General features: G+C 40.1%; 1 protein-coding gene and 1 non-coding gene across 2 annotated transcripts in view; one reads left to right on the top strand and one right to left on the bottom strand.

Moving 5' to 3' along the window:
- Window positions 1–21,401, top strand: part of TXNRD1 (thioredoxin reductase 1) — a 131,415-nt gene that overhangs the window by 37,323 nt on the left and 72,691 nt on the right. The gene's annotated exons all lie outside the window — the stretch shown is intronic.
- Window positions 14,977–15,048, bottom strand: TRNAA-UGC. Its single transcript has one exon. It is a non-coding gene; the product is annotated as a tRNA-Ala (tRNA).

Genomic DNA, 21,401 nt, shown 5'->3' with positions numbered 1-21,401 from the left:
CAAAAAAAAAACCATGATATAAACAGATGGAGAGGTATACCATGTTCTTGGATTGGAATAATCAATATTGTGAAAATGACTATACTACCCAAAGCAATCTACAGATTCAATGCAATCCCTATGAAATTACCAATGGAATTTTTTACAGAACTAGAACAAAAAATCTTAAAATTTGTATGGAGACACAAAAGACCCCGATTAGCCAAAGTGGTCTTGAGGGGAAAAAACAGAGCCGGAGGAATCAGACTCCCTGACTTCAGACTATACTACAAAGCTACAGTAATCAAGACAATATGGTACTGGCACAAAAGCAGAAATATAGATCAATGGAACAGGATAGAAAGCCCAGAGATAAACCCACGCACCTATGGTCAACTAATCTATGACAAAGGAGGCAAGGATATACAATGGAGAAAAGACAGTCTCTTCAATAAGTAGTGCTGGGAAAACTGGACAGCTACATGTAAAAGAATGAAATTAGAATACTCCCTAACACCATACACAAAAATAAACTCAAAATGGACTAGAGACCTAAATGTAAGACCGGACACTATAAAACTCTTAGAGGAAAACATAGGAAGAACACTCTTTGACATAAATCACAGTAGGATCTTTTTTGATCCACCTCCTAGAGTAATGGAAATAATAACAAAAATAAATAAATGGAACCTACTGAAACTTAAAAGCTTTTGCAAAGCAAAGGAAACTACAAACAAGATGAAAAGACAGCCCTCAGAATGGAAGAAAATATTTGCAAATGAATCAACAGACAAAGGATTAATCTCCAAAATATATAAACAGCTCATGCAGCTCAATATTAAAAAAACAAACAACCCAATCCAAAAATGGGCAGAAGACCTAAATAGACATTTCTCCAAAGAAGACATACAGATGGCCAAGAAGCACGTGAAAAGCTGCTCAACATCACTAATTATTAGAGAAATGCAAATCAAAACTACAATGAGGTATCACCTCACACCAGTTAGAATGGGCATCATCAGAAAATCTACAAACAACAAATGCTGGAGAGGGTGTGGAGAAAAGGGAACCCTCTTGCACTGTTAGTGGCAATATAAATTGATACAGCCACTATGGAGAACAGTATGGAGGTTCCTTAAACAACTAAAAATAGAATTACCATATGACCCAGCAATCCCACTACTGGGCATATACCCAGAGGAAACCATAATTCAAAAAGACACATGCACCCCAGTGTTCATTGCAGCACTATTTACAATAGCCAGGTCATGGAAGCAACCTGAATGCCCATTGACAGACGAATGGGTAAAGAAGATGTGGTACATATGTATAATGGAATATGACTCAGACATAAAAAGGAACAAAATTGGGTCATTTGTAGAGACTTGGATGGATCTAGAGACTGTCATACAGAGTGAAGTAAGTCAGAAAGAGAAAAACAAATATCATATATTAACAAATATATGTGGAACCTAGGAAAATGGTACAGATGAACCGGTTTGCAGGGCAGAAACTGAGACACATATGTAGAGAACAAATGTATGGAAACCAAGGGGGGAAAGCAGCGGGGAGGTGGAGGTGGTGGTGTGATGAATTGGGTGATTGGTATTGACATGTATACACTGATGTGTATAAAATGGATGACTAATAAGAATCTGCTGTATTAAAAAATAAATAAAATAAAATTCAAAAAAAAAAATAAGCAAAGATACACCCCCCCCCAACCTTTTCAGAAAATGTGATTTTTGTTTCAGTGGGAAGTCAGAAGTATGCAGTTGGAATTAGCAAATGATGTCTCATTACAGCTTATCCACTGCTTGATATCCAGATCCACTGCCATTTCTCCATAGTGTGTCTACTTTACAGACAAAATTTACCATTCTCTACTTTTATCAATAAAAATACACTAGAAACTGGTACTTCTGATATTCAGTACAGATCTTTAATCTTATACTAATGAACAATGCTTAAGTTTAATCAGAGTTAAAATAACCTACAAAATAGTTTCTCGAAGTGGGGTCATGTGTCCTCTGGAATTTAGAGAGTATATTTTCTAAAATTTCACATATTATCATATTTTGATAATTTTGAAATTTTGATGATTTACTTTTAGGATGTACTCTCTAAATCTGGAAAACTTTTTTTTCTTTTTTTTCTGGTAACAAACTGCAAATGCTTTATTTTTAAAACTAAGCAGATAAGGAAGTCTTAAGAGTCCATGCTTTCATGTTATGACCTTTTTATTTTTAGTCTTAGAAAATGAGCACTGGCAAATGAATTGACTTTTGTCCATGCAGTCTTCCAGCTATAGCTTTCCTTGCCCTTTCCTTCAAGTCCCTTTTTATATAGCCCATCATTCTTAGAAAGGATTCTTATCTTTAAAATTTGGGGGTTTGCCATTAAAATTTATGTGACCTTGCTCATGTGACTTTTGTAACTGATTTGTTGGTTAAAAGTTACTTGTCCAAAAAGAAATAATTGACTATAGTAGGATGTGTTTTTTCTCAGGGTTGCCACATGATGTTTTGGAAACCTTAAGTATTCCGGTGCCTTTTTAAACATGGTTAGTATTAAACCCATTTTATAGTGGGGTAGACTGAGTCACTAAACATGTAAAATATATTTTATGGAGCCATACAGGTGAATCACTGAAAACAGATTAGAATCAACAGATTTCAAATACCCTCTTAAATACCTTTCTGTTAACAGGGAGTATCTTGTGGGTTACATAAAAATGAACTAGAAAGTATTCAGAGGAGAAGGCTGATTGAGGAGGAAAGTAACAAACGTGGGCAAGAGACTCTACTGTTGGTTATAACTTTTTTTTTTTTTACATTCTCCCCCTTGTTTTTCAACTTCTTCCAGGTAAAGAAGTTATTTAAATCTATATCTGTTCCTTATTTTTTGCTAGAACTTGATCAAGCAGGTAAGATTCTGTTTAATATGTAAATTATATCTGATGACTGTACATTTTATTTAATCTGTTCTGTCTTGTTTTTATTTCTCTTCCTTGAGGTTTTTATTGTTTAACAAGCTCTTACCAGTTGATTCCTCTTTTTGACTGTTTAGGCAGGGCTTTCCCCTAGCACTAATCATATTTACCTTTAGTCTTTAGTTTATAGCCTTGGTATTACTCTGAGTTTCCTATTGTTGAAATCATTATTTCTACTAACCTTGAGTCTAGTTACAGGTACAGTATTTGCTAGTTTTATGGTAACTTTATTATTTTTGCAAATTTGCCTCCTTTCTGGAAAGTCATATCAAATAATATTTTAATTAAATATAAATTGAGATGTATTTAGAAACTGTGGCAAGAACATATAAAGACCAGTAATGATAAAGATCCATGAAAGAAACCATTGGGAAATAGTTGCATATGGTTAGAAATCCCGGGGGAAGAAAGGTAGGTAGAGGAAAGTGGATAGCCTCTTCCTAGGACCAGGGCAATCATGCTTTTTGTTCATGGGTCAGAAAATCCCAAGGACTCAGCAGTCAAACATTATTAAGAATCTGATCAAGTGGCCAGCATCATCATTTCTCTTCTAGAAAGTGGGTCCTTCCAGATCAGGAAGTATAGGTAATCTTCAGGCCTAGTAGCTTGGGGAAGCAGAGTCCTAAGCATTTATAGTCTCAGCCCAGTCTCCAAAGGAATAAAACAATAGAGAAGAGACTCAGCTAGGGAGAGACATGGTAACTAGGATAGAAAGCTCATTTCTAGGCTCAGCAGAAAGGAGGTAGTGGTGGGGCAGGAAACTATTATTTGATGCTTCTAAAGACAGATTCCCCAACACAGACCAGATAATAGCTGCCTCTTATTGAATGCCTGCTGTTTCTTAGGGACTCTGCTGGGTTTATATACAAAGTCACTAATCCTTACAAGAAGAGATTATCTATATTTTACAGATGAAGAAATTGAGCCCCAGAGAGGTCAAAAAACTTCCCTAAAGTCATATAACTAATATATCTGTAATTTGGACCCAGGCCTAATTCAAAAGTCTATGTTCTTTCCATAATACCATGTTGTCTGTCTCTCCTAACGTGAGCTTTCTATCATTCCATCAAGGAAGACTCTTGCTCCTAAACACTCCATAGTATATGAAAGGAAATCCCAATAATTAAAATTTCATTCAGGCCAAAAAGTAGCCTTTTAAAAATAAAAGTTTTCCTGGGAAAGTTAAGTCACTTGCAACTTGGTGTGAATTAGAAAAAAAAAAAGGTAATTAAACTAACAAGATAAAGCAAATGAACATGTCCATTAAGGATGGGAAAAGTAAGGGAGGTAACACTGGAAGAGGATAGGCAGGATGGATGTGCCAGGTGCTTGAGGGGCATGAGTCAGAAGGCAAGGAGGTTGGCAAGGGTGCCAAAAGGTGGATGGGAGATCAATTAAGGCAAGCATCAACTTCTCTGAAATTTTGATTCTGGCAACACTAATCAGACAGGAAGCTCTCGCCCTGTGAGCCATAGATATATAGGTCACTGCTGGGAGCTCCCACTCCCCCCTTGCTAAAGTCCTGCTTAAAAAGTATGTGAATTGGGATAGGTTGAAGCTGTCTGTGGTTGAAGAGTGGGAGCCTCTTACTAGATGAGGGAGTGGATGGTGCTCTGTGTCCTCACTTGTTGCCTCATCACACATAAGAAGCTTTCTTCCTGTTCATGCTCACAGTCTGCCCAGCTTGCAGGGACAGATCAGGATTTATAAAGTAAGCCAGCAGTTCTCAAAATGTGGTCTGCAGACCTCTGGGGGTGCCTGTGACCTTTGGGGATACTCAAGGTCAAAACTTTTCATAATAATGTTGAAATGTTATTTACCATTACTGTTTTGACATTTTCATTGATGGTGCAAAGCAATGGTGGGTAAAACTGCTGATGGCTTAGCATGAATCAAACTAGGGGTACCAAACTATACTAGTTTATATTATATTCTTCACCACCACACACACACAGTAAAAGAAAATGTCTATTTTACTTAAGACTATTCTCGATGAAGTCATAAACATTATTAACTTTATTAAATCTCAACCCTTTGAGTATACATCTTTTTAATATTCTGTGTGATGAGAAAAGAATGCATAAAGTGTTTTGCCACAAGGAGTGTGATGATTTTCTCAAGAAGAAGCGCTTGTGCAATTAATAGTTTGTGTTGCAAACTGAACCAGCTGCTTTTTTCATGGAACACCATATATACTTGAAAGAATAACTGACAGTCAAACTATGGTTATTCAAACTTGAGTACTTGGCAGGCATTTCCCCCAAAATGAACAAAACAAGTCTGTCACTTCAAGGAAAACAACTGACAGTGTTTGTTGCTAATGATAACATTTGACCTTTCACATGAAAATTAGAATTTGGGAAGTTGTATCTGCCATGTGAGCTCAATAGCTTTTTAATACTTAAGGACTTTTCTGATGAGGTTGGTGGTACTATTTATGAATATAATTTTTAAAAAATATTCTGGTTGAAATATGTCAGTATTTGGAAGAGCTGCATAGCTTAGTGAATGAATATTTTCTTAATGATGAATGTATGATCTTACAAAGTCATTCATGGGTAAAAGAGTCATTCAAAGTGTAAGATAGACCAATGCATTTTAATGTGATAGAGTATGAAAACCTTATCCACATGGTTTCAGATTCCACACTGCACCTAACCTTTAATCAACCACCACTTGTTGAGTTTTGGTGTAGTATCAAAAAAGAATATCCACAATTATCTGAAAAATCTATTAAGTATTTCTCTTTTTTCTAACTACTTGTCTTTGTGAGACTGGGTTTTCTTCCTTATTTTGGGCCAATTTTGAGCCTGTGTATATGAATTAAGGTTATTATTTGAGAACAACTGTCAAGGTGAACTCAGATCTATCGCGATTGGTGTTGGAGAGGGGCACTCAGCACCGGAAGGCATGGCATTAGTATCTGTGTTTGGGCCGTGGTAATGGTCACAAATCCTATCCTCCCTGTGCCAGAGGCTTATGCATGCTCCCGTATTTAATCTTCAAAATACCATCAGTGAGGTAGGTAATATCACCTTCATACGATGAGGAAACAAAGCATGGAAAAGTATTAATAGGATAGTTGGCTTGCCAGTGAACCCACTGGTAATTCCTGGTCCCTCCCCTCTACTTCCACTGCCTCCGTCCTCAGAACATTTCGTGACTCGAGCTACCTGCCTTGTGTATGGTTTTCATGGCACTGATACTATGGTAGGTGTTCCTAGATGTGAGGATGGCTGTTGTACCCGGAGGTTTGCCACCTGCCACCGTGGCAGCTGTACCTTGGCTGCCACTCACAGGGCTGGCTGATACACGAAAGCTTGTATCTTGGTCTTGAGTGTCTGCGCAGTGACTTTGATCTGAGTAACAGACAACATCAAGGTAATCATCTTAATTTGGTCTGGCAGCTGCTACCATTCTTCAGCTGTCGATGTGGAAAGCAGATATAAGGTTTGAGAGGACATGTGTGACAGTTTGCTGAAAGTATGGATCTGGATGCCATATGTTACTAGCCCAGGGGTTCTGAGGTGTATCATCCTTGTCCCCTGGCTGCTTATAGAAGGCACGGCTTTAATGCCTTCAGCAAGAGGGAGAGGAACTAACATTTGAGATATATTGATGAACTAACATTCCTTTTTAATGCCAGTGTTTCACACCTCTCTCACTCAGTCCTCACAACGACCTTGTGGGGTTGCTGGATTTAACTCTGTTTCGCAAGTGAGGAAGAAGATGCTCCGCATTTTAGTAGCTTGCTCAGTGTTGCTGTGTCAAGCCCAGGCCTGTCTGATTCCCCAGTCGCCTCTTCAGAGATTGCTTGCCTTAAACAAATAAAAGCCCCTACAGGCAGAGGAGCCCAGGCTAGCTCAGGTCTCACCACTTTGGTACTGATGCTTATTCGTTCAGCAGATGTGTTTTGGGCACCTGTTAATGTGCCAAGCACTGGCTGGAGAGAAAAAGATGAATAAGGCAGTCTCGTTCTTTAAGGTCATTCTGCTTATTTGTATCTGTCTCTCTTCTAAAGGCTGTGGGATCACAGAGTAGCTGTGATAGGGTGTTGATAGGTGTTCTCCCAGTGGAAAAAAGTAGTAAGGGAGGAATTCACGGCCGTAAACAAAAACAAGTTAGAAAACATCACGGCTTGTTCATTTAGAGCGAATGTAGTAAGGAGGCCTGACAGAGAGAACGATCAGAGATAAAAGTGGAAAAGTAAAGAGACTTTATCCTATAGGAAGTGGGGATCCATGGAGGTTGTTCTGTTTGTTTTATGAATGAGGCTTAAGATATTCCTTAAGCATTTTGGTTTGGTCTGCAGAAATGTTCATTTGAGAAAATATAGAGACTGCGTTATAATAAAATACAAAAATAACACATAGTTATATCCAGAGATAACCACTATTAATATTTTTGTGTATCTTTTATGTATCTTGTATTCTGTTTTATTATTAAAATAGTTTGCATGTTATTACAAGTTCTTAATAATTTTCTCAGTTATGAAATATTCCATATAATATTTTTATTTAGCCATTCCACTATGGTTGGACAAATAATCTGTTGCCAATTTTTTGCTATTATGGAATAACAAGTTAGAAATATTTTTCTTTGGGCATAAAGTTTTTGCTGTATTTAGAATTATCTCTCAGGATAATTACTGGAATGAATATCTGGGTCAGAGTATGAACATTTCTAAAGTTCTAGAGCCTTTTAAGTGATGTGTACTAATTGATAACTCCACAAGTTCAATGAGTTTTCCCTGTTCTTAGTGAGTCTTAGAAATAATAGGTTTTTAAAAATTATCGTTTGCCAATTTGAGAGGTAAAAAAATATAGCTTTATTTCAATTTGTATTTCTTTGATTACTAATGCAGCAAAATTTTTCCATATATTATATTATTGTTATTTCTATTACCTGTTCATGTTTCGCAGGAAACCCTTATATGGCAATTTCTATGAGTCACTGCTATAAGCACTTCAAGTGTACTAATTCAGTCATACAGTTCTGCGAGATATTACTGTTTTCTCCATTTCACAGAACAGGAAATAAAGGCAAAGAGGTTAAAGAACTTGCTCAAGGTCATACAACCAGTAAGTGACAGAGCTAGAACTTGAAACTAGGGAATCTGGCCCAAAGGCCAGGCTCTTAATCAATGCTGAACTGTTCTCTGATCTAAGCTGTGCTTATGATCTTACTGGACATGGTACTCCCCACTAATTTCTACACACATGCATGCACACACACACACACAGACACACACACACGCCTCACACACCAGGCCAGTTTTTACACCTGTATTAGTGCTATTTACGGAAATAACCACTGCATTGGTTGGACCCCTCATGTGTGCTTTGCTTTTGTATAAATGGATCAAGAGGATGGAGACCAATGGTTATATAGAAGTCACATCAGAATCCATACATATATACTTCTATTTAAGTAAATTTCTGTTTTGGAATGAATGCAAGGCAAGTAGGGAAGCTGATTATCTATTTAAGAAAACAACTTACACATTTTATAAAAGGATTTCTCTTAAATAGGAAGTAGAAAATATATCTTTGTATTATGCAGACCTGGGTTCAAATCCATGCAGGTGGGATAGTGTTACTCCTCTGTTTGAGTCGTTAGGATTAAATAGGGTGTTTGTAATGCATCTAACATGGTGTTTAATTAATGTCCTCTTCCCATTGTATTCAGATATGAAAAGGATAGATTAAGCTTTTTTTAAGGCAAGATAAATCTTTTTAATTGCCAGATACACATTCTAGTAAATTATTGATTATTTTAATTCTTTTGACAAATATTGGAGGGCCTGCTCTTATACATAAAGGATATGAGTTCTGCCTTTCATGGGCTCATTGTCTATTGTGGGTTATTAGTCATAGTCACCACAAGTAGAGGACTCTTTGCTCCTCTGAGCCTTTGTTTTCTTATCTATAAAGTGAGATTGTATGTAAAATGCCTAGTACTGTTCCTGACACATAGTCAGTGCTTAGTAGTAGCTGCTAATTCATGTAATATTATGCAGCCATTAAAAATGATTCACATAGGGCTTCCCTGGTGGTGCAGTGGTTGAGAGTCCGCCTGCTGATGCAGGGGACACGGGTTCGTGCCCCGGTCCCGGAAGATCCCACATGCTGCTGAGCGGCTGGGCCCGTGAGCCATGGCCGCTGGGCCTGCACGTCCGGAGCCTGTGCTCCGCAACGGTAGAGGCCACGATGGTGAGAGGCCTGCGTACCGCAAAAAAAAAAAAAAAAAAAAAAAAAGATTCACATCGAATATTTAATAGCATGGGGAAACTTTCAGTACTATAATGTTTAATGAAAAAACAAAGAGTTTAAAATAGTTTTTATAGAATAGTCATATCTTGCTTGAAAAAGTGTAGGAAAAGACTGGAAAGAAAGGCACAAAATATAAATAATCACTCAAATATTGTGCATCTATCTTGCCATGCAGTAGGTACTGAGGAAACACGGGTGAATAAGATCTGGTTCTTCCTTAGGGGGAGGTTTTAATAGACAGATGATCACAATCCAGCATTGGCTGAAGCAGAGGGAGAAGTCAGGCAAGCTGCTTCAGTTTCTGCCGTGAAGAGGGAGGATGGTAGTATCAGTCATTGAGAAAGGAGACAGGGTTTGGACCAGGGAAGATGATGAATTTGGTTTTGGACATGTTGTGATTGTCCAATGTGGATATATAGGCTAGTAGGTATATAGGTCTGGATGAGTGGGAGATACAGATTTGGAAAGGTTTAATCTATAGGTGAGGTTTGCAGCTGTGGGAAAAAATAGAAGCACTCAGGGAAAGTCTGCGGACTGAGCCAAGAGTTAGATCTTGATTGCATCCAGATGGTGAAATTTTGAATAACTCTTTTTCTTCCTTTGCTTTATTTATTTATTTATTTTAAAAATTCCTATAGTGTAAATGTAAGTGTCTCCTATAGTGTAATGTAAATGTTTCAGTTAGGATTATGTTTTGCCACATGTGACAGCAAACTTAAAATAACAGTGGCTTAAACTAAATGTAAGCTTATTTCTCTCTCACCTAAAAGAAGTTTAGTTTAGATAGGGGTAGTGTGTCCAGGGCATTTATGGCACTCTACAGTGTTGGAACCAATGTTGAGTCCTCCTATTTTCATGTTCCACAGTCCTCAGCATTTGTCTTCCATCTTATGTCCCAAGATGAGTGCCCAAAGTCCAGCCATCAGTTGGAAGAAGAGTTGAAGGACAGCATGTCCTTTCCATTTAAGATCATTTTCTGAATGTTGCACATGACACTTTGCTTACATCCTATTGGCCAGAATTTAGTCACTTAGCCATATAAGAAAATGGGGAAATGAAATTATTTTAGGAAGCTGAAAGTCAAGAATCCAGTTCGTGTTTCTAGTAACATCTTGGTTTTGCTCACCTGTGGAACAGCTGAGGTTGATTTGTCTGAAGGGATTAGTACAATAATTTCCACACATTTTTCTTCTACTTCAATTATAAGAATAGAGGCACCATACTAAGGTCATCACATGATGGTAGTAAGCTGGAAAATACTTTGTTTTCTTAGAAAGGCCAATGACTTTACAGAGTGAGGTAAGTCAGAAAGACAAATACCATATGCTAACACATATATATGGACTCTGAAAAAAAAATGGTTCTGAAGAACCTAGGGGCAGGACAAAAATAAAGACACAGACGTAGAGAATGGGCTTGAGGACACGAGGAGGGGGAAGGGTAAGCTGGGACGAAGTGAAAGAGTGGCATGGACATATATACACTACCAAATGTAAAATAGATAGCTAGTGGGAAGCAGCCGCATAGCACAGGGAGATCAGCTCGGTGCTTTGTGACCACCTAGAGGGGTGGAATAGGGAGGGTGGGAGGGAGATGCAAGAGGGAGGAGCTATGGGGATATATGTATATGTATAGCTGATTCACTTTGTTATAAAGCAGAAACTAACACACCATTGTAAAGCAATTATACTCCAATAAAGATGTTTAAAAAAAAAAAAGGCCAATGACTGAACATTGAACTAGAGGCCTAGTAAACTCACTTAATGGGTAACATTGAACCCTATCAAGATGAGTAGGAGGTAGTCCAGCCTCCTTTATTGCAACAAGGCCTCAAAAGAGTTCCTGAGATTATTGAAAGATTAAGTGAGCATTGTAAATCTGTAGATAAATGAATTCAGAAATATTCTGGTGGAGAACCACAATGTTCTCATCTGTCTTTAGAGTGGGAAAGTTGGTCTTAATAATACAAGTTATAAATGAGACATAGGTCACTCTTAGTTCAAATCAGCTCTGCCAATCAGGAATATTCAAGGCTACTTTATGGGTGAACATAGCCCTCCACCAACGATTTGTAGTCATAAACTCTCTTGGGATTCTGGAATTTGGGCTCTTGGAGAATTAGAGGGGGATGTTCCTCTCAATGTCAACTACCTAATAGGGTTTAAGAATTTGGAGGTTAATAATGATAATAAAGTATATGGCACTTCTTTCATCTGTAAGATCTAAAAGCTGTTTATGACTATTAATTAATACTCACACAACCCCTTGGCTCGTGGTGAGGGTGGCTGATCTCCAGTTTTATAAGACAAGACATCTGAGGCTTGACTGCAATAAAGCCTGTACCTCCTGAGGTTCTGCTGGCCAGTTGGTTTTCTAGATTAAAAAGGTTTTCTTTCCTCTAGAATTGAAATGGGACGCTGAGAGACCTAAAACAAATGGAATGCAGGAGGGGGATGTTTCTGCACTAGTGTTTGTACATTATGCATGTATGTACATGTGATACAAAATGGATTAAAGACATGAGGAACTTTTTTTTAAGTTCCTCATGTCTTTCCATTTCTTTTAGCAAGTTGTTTGAGAAAATTACATTTTTCTTCTACCAGAGAAAGAACAAGCTGTGAGCAATGAGAGTGGATGACTGTGAAAAATGGCATGCTTAACAATAGACTGCTAATTAAAAGAAAGATGAATAGGTTACCCCCTTGAATTAAGTTTTAAACGGAGTCTAGTGTAACACATTTTTTTTTTTTTTTTTTTTTTTTTTTGCGGTACGCGGGCCTCTCACTGCCGTGGCCTCTCCTGCCGCGGAGCACAGGCTCTGGACGCGCAGGCCCAGCGGCCACGGCCCACGGGCCCAGCCGCTCCACAGCACGCGGGAGCCCCCCCGGCACAAACCCGTGTCCCCTGCATCGTCAGGCAGACTCCCAACCACTGCGCCACCAGGGAAGCCCCTAGTGTAACACATTTTTAACAGTTACTGTGAATAACTAAATTGTCAAAGGAGAAAATCCAAACTCTTAACCACACTGAGGTCTTCCTAGATTTGTACCATGCCTAAGGACATAATGATGATAATAATTCAAATATTGAATACCTACCACATTCTGAGCCCTTTACATCTACTTACTCATTTAATTTCCACAACTGCCACATAAAATGCAGGTGCTATTTTTTATGGCCATTTACAGATAAGCAAACTGAGGCACAGAAAGGTAATGGAACTTGCCTAAGGGCATGCCACTTGTCAGCAGAAACGCCAGGTTATGTGATGTCAGAGGAGGCTCCCGTAACTATTGGGCCATACTGCTTGTCAGCAGAAAGCTAGATGAGGCTGTGAGATCAGCTGAAATATTCACAAAAGAGGAGACCTGGGCAGATTTGAGGACAGAAGGCTTAAATATTGAATGGTCATGGATGCAAGTTAAGAAGAGGATGTTTAAGGGATGTGGAGTCCCTAAGAGTACTTGGAATTAGAATAGGTCATGGGCTCTAATAAAGGTGAGCTTTAGCAGAGGTAGAAGAATCCTTATCCTTTTGGGGTTGCAGTGAAGTCTAAGTGTAGAGAGCTGCCGTGCAGAAGACATGTAGGAGGGAAAGTAGTTTGTACCTGATGACCTTGAGCTTTTAGATGGTGTGCTGGAGCTGGCTCTTACCAGCACAAGAGAGCCATGGTTAAACGTTCAGGAATATTGCAGGCAGGTTTGTAGCTTGAAATCAGCCAAAGTGGGGGTATCTATACCACAGAAACTGACAGATGCTACAAGTGAGGGCTTCTCCCCGCAACTGCCACCCAAAGCTGGTTTACCAGGACACCTTAGACTCTCTTCTCTTTACTTCATGAACATTCGAAAGCCTGCTATCCTGCCAGTTGAATTCAAACCTTGAGTGAGTGCCTGCCTACTATGGGGAAGGCACTGTGCCAAGTACGGGGGGTGCAAAAACCAGCCCCCAGAGTGAAAATGACTGTGGTGGAGAGGAAAGAGCATGAGGACATAAGTCCTGGACTAGCTCTCAGAACTTTGGCCACTCTCTTATCCTTGGTTTACTCATCTGCAAATGGAGATGATAATATGTATCCCAAAGGGTGAGTAAGAGGATTAATGAGAACATGTAAAGCTCTTGGCACAGAGGTGCTCACTAAGTGACAGTTCTGAGAGTGGCAGACATGTAAACAGACAGCTTTTCTGTAGCTTGACATAAGAAATAAAGGAGTAACTAATTCTGTTTGATCAGAGAAGGCTTCACAGAGATCTTGGTGCCCCAAGCAGGATTTCAGGTAGATGCTTCATGGATGAATTCTGACCTGGCTCTTGTCAGAAAATTAATCTTTTTTTTTTTTTTGGCCCTAGAGCATGTTCTTTTTGCCTTTTTTTTTAGCCCTTACCTCACTATACATTATTGAGTAGTAAGACAAACAATAGATTTGGAGATAGGCACACCTAGATTTATATCCCATCTCCAACACACCTGCTTTGTGACCTTTGGCAAAATTCTTAACTTCCTAGAATTTCTGTTTCTAATTTTATAATGTGGGTGTAATACTTGGATGATTTTAAAAATTAACTGAGAATGTAGGGGAAAGAGCCATACACTTAGCTGCCTTGGGAACCCCAAACTGAATCCAGCATATATTTATAGTTTCATTTCCCTTTATGTTTCTGTATGTCATGCAAAAACACACCATTTCTTTCCTACTACTGTGTCTTTGTGCCTATTGCTCCCTCTGCCTAGAAAAATTCCGTTCAAGAGTTGAACAGGGGCTTCCCTGGTGGTGCAGTGGTTGAGAGTCCGCCTGCCAATGCAGGGGACACGGGTTCGTGCCCCGGTCCGGGAAGATCCCACATGCTGTGGAGCGGCTGGGCCCGTGAGCCATGGCCAATGAGCCTGCGCGTCCGGAGCCTGTGCTCCGCAACGGGAGAGGCCACATACTGAAAAAAAAAAAAAGAAAAGAAAAAAGAGTTGAACAGCATCGTGGTAATAGCCAAGGGCTGGGCATCAGTCTCAGCTCTGCCAGTTATTAGCTAGGTGACCATGGGAAGATAATTTTCCTCTTTATATCTCAGGTTTTTTTCAGATATCTGTAAAATGGGGGAAATAATGGTATCTTACTCATTGGATTATTGTGAGGATTAAATTAGCCATGTAAAGACCCAAGTTTATGCCTGGCATATGGTAAGCACTGAAAAATTCTTAGGTATTACTCCCACTGCCATTACTACTACCTTTATTATTCCTCCAGGTATGGTTCAAATATCACCTGCTTCCTCAATTTCCCTACACCATTATTTGCTTGCCCTGTGTGAAGTCTAGGCACACTCCTAGGCATATTACAGGTGTTATTTTATTCAGATACCCAATATGTTCTCAGGCACCCTCTGGGATTGATCAAATTCTTGAAGGTCAGATTCACCTTTATAAGAGGACTGAGAATCTTTGACAGTTACTATGTAAAGACTCTTTTTCCTTTCCTCTTAGAAAAATAAGAAATCTACAAGTTAACTAGTAATAGTCCCACTGTACAGATCGAATCTTTCGACAAACATTTTTTGAGCACTTACTAAGTGTGGGCACTATATTAAGTGCTGGGAACACTGTGGTGAACATAAATAATCCTGATCCCTGTCCACATGTAGCTATTTACATTTAAATTAATTAAATATAAATAAAATTTAAAACTCAGATCAGCACTTGCACTAGCCATATTTTCCAAGGATTAAACAAGGAGAAATCAGATGGAGATGCTGGGGATTGAACCCAGGACCTCATACATGCAAAGCATGCGCTCTACCACTGAGCTACATCCCCATATGCTCTAGTTATGCTTTATTTGCTCAATAACTACATGTGGTTAGAGGCTATTGGGTTGGACAATGCTAATATAGAATATTTGCATCATCATGGAAAGTTCTATTGAACTAAGCTGTTCTAGAGGGGGAGGCTGACATTGATCAAATAACCATACTTAAAAATATAACTGCAATTGTGGTAAGTACTAATCAGAAAGAATACATGGTAACACAAGAGCATTTCATAGGGGGATTTGGCTTATGTGACTGAGACATGTTTGAACTAAGATGTGTTGAGTGATTGGGAGTTAGCAAAGCCTGTGGTTAGATTAATTAAAGGGATTGAAAAAAGGCTAATGGCTGGGGCATAGAGACGGAGGGAAGGTTTGGGTGAGATAAAGAGGTAGATGGACCACAGAGGACCTTGTAGAAAGAGGATGAGAAAGCTGAGAGGCTTAGTAATTTGACTGTCTAATCAGTGATGGAACCTAGATTTGACTTAAGTCTGCTGCATAATAGATGTATATAGTCAAAGTACTTTGCCTCTGTAATTTACAGATCTCATCTTGCTCCTTTCCTCTTTGGAAATCACCAAATTTCCTCTACTGGATTATTTCTTCAGCATTGAAACATGCTATAATAACTTCCTTCTTAGACAAAATCCCATTGTTTTCTGCTTTTATAGCAAAACTCCTTGGAAGAGTTGGCTATACTTACTACCTCCTTGTCCTTTTTTTCTGTTTCTTCTTGTTTTTTTTTTTTACGGGTACGCGGGCCTCTCACTGTTGTGGCCTTTCCCATTGCGGAGCACAGGCTCTGGATGCGCAGGCTCAGCGGCCATGGCATGTGGGATCTTCCCGGACCGGGGCACAAACCCGTGTCCCCTGCATCGGCAGGCGGACTCTCAACCGCTGCGCCACCAGGGAAGCCCTCTGTTTCTTGTTGAACGGCCTCTACTTAGGCTTTCTTTCCCCCAATCATTTTCAGTAAAGTCAGCAATAACTTCCATGATTCAGTCCTTATCTTGCAGGTTTTCTCAGCAGCACCTGATAAAATTGATCTTCCTCCTTTTCGGAGCACGTCTTCCTTGGCTTTTGATATAGCACATTCTCTTGGTTTTCCTCCTACCTCCCTTCTCAGCCTCCTTTGCTGGACCCTTCTCCTTTGCACTTTGCCAGGGCTCAGTCCTGGACTGTCTTCATTTCTCTAAATGCATTAACTTACTAGGTAATTTCATCTAGTCGCATGATGTGATGGCTGATTTTATGGTACCCAGTTGTTTGGTCAGACACCAGTCTACATGTAGCTGTGAAGCTATTTTTTAATGTGATTAACACTGAAATCAATAGACTTTTGAGTAAAGCAGATTACTCTCCATAATGTGAGTGAGCTTCCTGCAATCAGTTGAAGGCCTTAAGAGAAAAGATTGAGGTCTCCTGCAGAGGAAAGAATTGTGCCTCCAGACTGCCTTCAGACTCGAGACTGCAACATTAAGACTGCTGGAATTTCCAGCTTGTTGACCTGTTCTGTAGGTTTCAGACTTGCCAGCCACCAAATGCTGTGAGTCATTCTCTCAAAATAAATCTTTCAAACTTCCCTGGTGGTCCAGCAGCTAAGACTCCACGCTTCCAATGCAGGGACGGCATGGGTTCTATCCCTGGTTGGGGAAGTTCCGCATGCTGCGCAGCCAGAAAAAAAAAAAGAAAGAAAGAAAGAAAAAAAATCTCTCTCTCTCTCAGTTTCTCTGGAAAACCCCAACATTATCTACAATGCAATATCCATGTCATTAAATACCTTTTATATTTGACTAACAATTTTTATTGTTTATTGTTTGACTAACAATTTTTATTTCTAGCCTTGACTTCTCCCCTGAATTCCAGATTTGCATACCAACTACCTACTCAAAATCTCCATTTGGATAACAGTAGGTTTCTCAAACCATACTATGCATTTGTCCCAAACTATTGCTTTCCATCTCTCCCATTCCCATCTTTTCTCCTCCTCCCTGAGTATCCCCCCTTTTCATTAGGGAGTGCCCCCATCTACCCAGTTGCCAAGGCCAAAACCCTGGAGTCATCATTGATTCTTTTCTTTCTTTTACACCCCTCGTTCCATCCATCTGTAAAACTAATTAGGTTTATCTTCAGATATATGTTCTCAACTCACTAATCCAAACCGTCATCATCTCAGCTTGGACCACCACGGTAACTTCTTGACTGGTCTGTGTTCCTCCACGCAGAGTCCCTACCTTAGTCTCTCCTCCACACAGCAGAGCAATCCTTTAAGGATACAAACTAGATCATTTCCCTCTCCTCTCTTGTGACACTTTGGCTTCTTATCACATTAAGAATGAAATCCAAATTTCTGACTATGGCCTTTGGGATCTGACCCCTGGCTACTCCTCTGACCTCACTACCTACCACTTTCTTCCTCACTCACTGAGCTGTAGACACATTGGTTCCCTTGCAGATCCGTGGACAAATCGGGCAGGCTCCCAGCTTAGGGAGCTGTTTCCTGTTTCCTCTGCTTAGAAAGATTTCCCCCTCTTAAGTCTTGCTCCTTCATCTCACTCTGGTCTCTGCTCGAGTGCCATATACTTAGATCTTTCCTGACCTCCCTACCCTACTTTATTCTCAGGGTACAAAGAATCCTTTCCAAAAAAATTTTTTTTACCCCCTGTGAGGGGAGAAATGATGTTGGGTGGTAACTATTGGAATTGGGCATATGGGATCTTGGGAGACTTTAAAAAATGGGAACATTACAGTGTGCTTGTATGATGATGGGAATGATCAGGTAGAGAACAAGAAACTGATGATGCCAGAGAGGGAGGCTAATGGGAGGAGTGAAGTTATCGAAGGCTGAGAAGTCAAGAAAAGATGAAAATGCGCACACAAGTGGAGAGGCTGGCCTTCATTAAATCAAGAGCGAAGGTGGGGAATATGGCAGCTTGGTGGTTGAGATGGAAGTTGGTGGGACTTTGGGACTTTCCTGGACAGTCCAGTGATTAAGACTCCTTGATCCCAATACAGGGGGCACGGGTTCGTCCCTGGTGGGGGAACTAAGATCCTGCATGCCGTATGGCACAGCCGAAAAACAAAAAAAAAGGAAATAGGTGGGAGTTCTGTCTGGTTGATTCTCTTTTCTTAAAGTAGAAAGCAGGTCATGAGCCAATGGCAAGGTGTAGGTGTTGTCGACTTAAAGAAAAACACACAACATAGAAGTTGTGAGTTTAAGTTTTATTCAGGGTCTTATTGAGGACTATAGCCCAGAGACAGCACTCAGTCAGCTCTGAGGAGTTGCTCCAAAGAAGTAGGGGAGAGACCCGTTTATATATGATTTTTTTTTTTTTTTGGCTAGGAAATACACACTGTCAAGTATACATCTTGGTAAAAGATTACTGCTAATCACAAAGAACAGCTATCTCAAGTTTAAGTGCTTAGCTAAATATGAGAAGATGCAAGAATCTGGGGTCATTGAAATTCTTCCTGAGATATGCATCTAGCTATTTCAGGGCCTGTTTATCTAAAGCAGGAGTGCTTCATCCTGTTTCCATCCTGAATTCCCCTCAGGTTGGTGGGCAACTGAATTGGGTTCCGACTTAACCCTTGTAGAACTGGGTGGTGAGTGTTGGCGAGGGGGAAATTTCCCAGTCTACCCCTCTTGAGTTCTTATAGCTGGACCAATAATAAAATTGACACAAGACATTAACAGGAGAAAGAGAAACAAATTTTAATTCATGCACAAGGAGATCCCATAGAAATGGTACCCAAGAGGTGGCCAAAGCAGGCAGCTTTTATACTTTTTTAGACAAAGAAACAATACATTTGTGAGGAATTGACAGGACAAAGAAACTTAGGTTTTGGGTGCCCAACTAGTGACGATTATCAGCAGAGTTTGGGCTTGGGGTAGTATATTAAAGAAGTAATGAGTTTGTTTATATAGGCTTCCTGGCCCCAAATTCCCTATCTTTTGCGTTAAGGGTGTCCTTCTACCTCTAGATGCAAGGAGTGAACATTTCACGTGAGTGACTGATTTCCTATTTTCAGTGAGACAGAAAGGAGAGTCAGAGTGTCCCTCTTGCGTTGGCTGTTTCTTTTTTTAAATTTATTTATTTAATTTATTTTTATTTTTGGCTATGTTTGGTCTTTGTTGCTGTACGTGGGCTTTCTCTAGTTTCGGCGAGCGGGGGCTACTCTTCTTTGCGGTGGCTGCTCTTGCTGAGGAGCACAGGCTCTAGGGGCGCAGGCTTCAGTAGTTGTGGCTTGCGGGCTCTAGAGCACAGGCTCAGTAGTTGTGGCCAACGGGCTTAAGTCGCTCTGCAGCATGTGGGATCTTCCTGGACCAGGGCTCAAACCTGTGTCCCCTGCATTGGCAGGCAGATTCTTCACCACTGCACCACCGGGGAAGCCCTAAAGTGAAATTACTTTTAATTTCTGTGTTTTCTCCAGCAATGTTTTCTGGTTAAGTAGGGTACAGAATGTGTGGACATCTAGGTTTAACAAGGGTGGCCGTTGCGAAGTCAGTACAATTGAGGAGTTTGGATTTTATTTAGAGGTTCCTAGAGAACTACTGGAGGATTGCACAGAGATCTGGGTGTCAGAAAGGTGGTTCTAGCTCAGTGCGTATGTGTGAGAAAGACTTATTGAGGAATGGTAGTTCAGTGCAAGAGGACCCTTGATTGAACACCTTCATAGACCTGTTAATAGTGTCCTCAGATGACAGCTCAGGAACAGAGGGTCTTTTCCAGCATTTTCTGCATGCTTACAATATATGACAGGTTCTGGGAGGGCATGATAAATCAAGCAAGGTTTTGCCTTCTCAAAACTCTCTTGGCTTTAGATGATTTGTAATTATTTTTAGGTGTTTGGGGACACAGAAGAGGGAAGGAGCGATAAACACAGGGTAGAAATCAGGCAAGCCCTCCCACAGGAGATGACATTTCAGATGAGCTTTGAGGGAGTAGGCCCTTAGGGAGGGAAGATAATTTTAGGCAGGAGGAATAACATGAACCCAGTCAAGAGATGCAAGATGTACCACTAGAACAAATGCTGCATGATGAGAAATGAGCGAGGGGGGAGTGAGTGCCAGTGAGCGGCTCTTCTTCCATTGACCAGCAGCTAAATAGAACTAAGGCGTTCTATTTCCTGACAAGGGTAAGGCATCTGGGCCCTGAACTGTAGCAAGAATGGTTTGAAAGGAAAGTGAAGCTTTTTTTAACGGTGATATTTTTTTTTAACTTAAAAACTACATGGAGCTGCTCTTGGAATTTGTGCTATAATCTGCTCACTTAAGAACAGTTTGAAGTTAAAATGCCTTATCTAGCCTTTTCTGGAATGCCATTAGAAAATGTTAACTATGGTAACTTGGACCTGTCTGTCCCAGAAGGCTCTTAGAAGACAACCCTCATCACTTGCTTTTAGCACATTAAGTTAAATGATTTTAAAGTCCCTCTGTATCCTAAGACATGCTTTTGCAATAAACTGTAGTTTCTATAGATGTTTAAGAATGTGGAGTTATGACGCCAGCTCATGGGTTGTTTTGTGTAGATTAAATGAAAGAAGGCATGTAAACTGGTTAGTACAAAGCTTGGCACAGCAGCTGGGAGTAAATGGTAAGTTCTCTGCCTTAATCCCAGCTGTCTTTCCTTCACATTTTTCATTCTTTGCTTCCTAAGTCATCTTGTTTCCTGAACACCTATGTGCTAGACCCATCTTCTCTTCTAAGGACCCCAGAATCAGGTTAGGCACTCACATAAATAACCACCAAACAGAGTGTCAGTTTAGTGTCTTGTAGGGGAACAAAACTTTCCACCCCCAAATGTGTCTCTTTGGTTTGAGGATGATTTGGGGCTGACTATTTTTAAGAAACAAAACTTCAGGAAGAACTTTCTACCTTCTGCCTTTAACCGCCTAAAGGGCCTATTCAGGAAGAACAACTATCACCATAGAAAACTAAAGTATACCATCAACTAGGTGTGGTAGACTAGGGGCACTCAGCAAGGCCTGTTTGATCAAAGTCCTCTCTGGGTCCCATTGTGTCTGCATGACCCAGCAAACATTTATTTATCAAACATTTGCTCATCTTCATCTTCCTTCCCTTTGAAGTCCCAAACACTTACCCTCTTCTCCTTCTCTGGGAAGGCCTGACTTGTCCTTGGACCTCATATTCTCATCTTGCTCTGCTACGTATGTAATTAAATTTGATTTTCTCCTGTTAATGTGTCTCATGCCAATTTAATCCTTAGACCAGCTAGAAGAACCTAGGAGGCTAAAGGGTTTCTTCTCTCCCCCACAATGTGTAGAGTGTGTGTGTGTTTGTGTGTGTACGCGTTCTGAAACTGAGAGGCTGCAACAAGCCTCTGCCTTGCACCTG

This window comes from Phocoena sinus, chromosome 10, assembly GCF_008692025.1.
Source record: "Phocoena sinus isolate mPhoSin1 chromosome 10, mPhoSin1.pri, whole genome shotgun sequence".
In the NCBI taxonomy this organism is placed as follows: Eukaryota; Metazoa; Chordata; class Mammalia; order Artiodactyla; family Phocoenidae; genus Phocoena; species Phocoena sinus.
The sequence above is the reverse complement of the archived record's forward strand: the minus strand, read 5'-3'. Positions and strand labels throughout refer to the sequence as shown.